Here is a 2,605-nt window from a genome sequence, read left to right as displayed (position 1 = left end):
ACACAGCCTGATCCCAGCCTTTTCTGAGACCCATTCTTCTCCCAGCAGCTCATATGCCAAAATCAGAGCCACTATTTTCCTGAAACTCTCACTGTGTGAGAATATTCCGAGCACCACTGCTATCTGTGCTGAACAAATCCCTACTTCTTGGCACCATTCTCCTAACAATTTGGCTGCCATGTGATAGAGCCATTCTTTGGCTCGATTCTAGGGTATGATGAGATTCAGTAACAATTAAATGCCAATCTCAGTTCTGTATTCCAGATGGCACTTGCCATCTCCAAGTGTTCCATCTCCAAGTGTTCTTCTTTGTCACAGAAGAGAGCAGTAGTATAAGCTGTAATAAGGTGCTAAGGTCAGTTGGTCAGGCACGTGCATAGGCTCCTGGGGAATGTCCGATCATTGTGCTTATTCTGAGTTTGGAGGATGTCATTGCTAACCAAGCGGCATTGCAGAGCACCCCTGCCAGAAGGACCACCAGTAAGCAGAGGCACTTATAGAGAGCCTGGGGGGGACAGCTCCAGAGGAATGTCCCTGACACTAGAAGCTGGACTTCAGGCCAACATGCATAAAACGTACTGGCACGGCTCTTCCAGTGTTGATGTAGTGATGGACTTCCATACTTGCTGGCAAATAGCTGTGCCCAAAGTCGTCTGAGTGTCCCCTGCTGCATAACTTCCCCAGTCCTTCCCTCTCAGATCACCCACATATCACCCCCACCACTACCATTATTTAACAATTACAAAGTAAATATCTGGCACAAGAGGGGGCCTCTAGGCTTCTGCCCCAGCACTACCTCTGCTTCTTCCTGATTAGTCAGGGCAGGCTGTTAAATATTTGGCTACCAACACTGCCGAGACCCATTCACAGAAGGAAGGTTGAATTGAGCAGAAATGAGATGTGTAAAGTTCACCTACTATAGGAGCATTCTATGCTATGGATCTAGGGACTTTCTAAACTTCCTGAAGCCAACCATGCAGGTGGCCAAATAATTGAACTAGTAACACAGACTTGGTCAGCCCACCCTCTCTGCCTTGAGGATATGAGAGAAAGAGCTGCCAGCATTCAGAAGGACACCAACAGGGGACCCAAGGAGAACACAAAGGCATTTCTGGGAGGAAATACCTGACCAAGTTAACCTTCTTTTTGTTAAGAATGAGAACTCTTAAGAGATAAAAAGTAGAGACTTTTTTAAAAAAAATTTCAAGGATAAAGGAAGATGCTGTGATCATCTATGTATATAAAACATTGTAGGCAAAGGAAGAAAAATGAAGCTGGCCTCAAACTACTCATCGAACGGATCGATAAAACTCTGAGGGGGAAAGTTTGCCAAGCAAGATTTCAAAACCTAAAAAGTCATTTGCTGCTCATGAGGTAAAGCAACAGAAAGACACCGTAAGGTGCGTGTAAGTTCCGAAAATGCCTCTCATGTACCTTTCCTTAAAAATATGCAATTGAGCCAGACGTCAAAATGAAGAACTCCATAACAGGAAGGCTGTAATATAAAAAGACTGACAATAAACACTGAAATGACTGAAACTTAGAACTAAGACGAAATAATGATCCTAAATATGGTTACAAAATAATGCAGATGTTAAATAATTCTTGAAGAAAAAAATACATAAGAGTGAGCATTAAACTTTGTCAAAAATTCCAGACTGTACCAAAAACCGGGATGCAGACAGGCAGAGAAGGTGGAAGAAGTTATAAATGGAGATTTTCTCCTTTTAGGATAACCTTCATTGAATGTTTGCAAACTGTTTTAAATGCTTTACGTGTATTGTCTTATTCACTTTAATACACATCTACAAGGTGAAGATCATCCCCTTTTGATAGATGACAAAATGGAAGGAGAGAAGTTTAATGATTTGTATAGACAAAAGAAAAAAGACCTCTGGAAATATGACATATGTGGAGAGGAAGACAGCAGGAGAGGGAAATTTGCATGTCTCTAGGTCTAATAAAATAGATTTCTTAAAAATAAGGATTTAGGGCCGGCCTGGTGGCGCACTGGAGAGTGCGCCATCTGGGAGCGCGGCGGCGCTCCCGCCGAGGGTTAGGATCCCACATACAGACCGGTTCCCGCTCACTGGCTGAGCGAGGTGCGGGCGCAACACCAAGGGTTGCGATCCCATTACCGGTCAGTAAAAAAAAAAAAAAAAGACAAAAAGGAAAAAAAAATAATAATAATAAGGATTTAGAAAATTTAAACAATATAATAAATTTGATTTAATATATATTTAGTCTCTCTGATCTTCAGTTTCCTTAACTGCAAAAAGGGAATGAGGCTTCCTTGCTGCTGGAATGTTCTAAGTATAGTAAAAGGATGCTTCATCTGGTTCGGGAAGCTCCTGAGGATAATTTTCAAGAGATGAGATGTTCATCCCAGAATTCTGGACGCAATCCAAGGAAAGGACCAAAATTCCTCTTTGCTCCCTGTAACAGAAGTGACCCGCACTCCTGAGTTCCAAGGGCAGCCAGTGTTCTGAGAGGGGCTGCTGGGGCAGAGGGTCCAACTCGGTATCCAAGTCTGGCAGGAAGAATTCTTCATCCACACACAAATGGTCACAGCTGCCCTTGCGGCTGGTTCTCAGCTAGTGACCCT

This window comes from Galeopterus variegatus, unplaced genomic scaffold (genome assembly GCF_000696425.1).
Source record: "Galeopterus variegatus unplaced genomic scaffold, G_variegatus-3.0.2 Scaffold8480, whole genome shotgun sequence".
Classification (NCBI taxonomy): Eukaryota; Metazoa; Chordata; class Mammalia; order Dermoptera; family Cynocephalidae; genus Galeopterus; species Galeopterus variegatus.
This window is presented reverse-complemented; position numbering follows the sequence as displayed.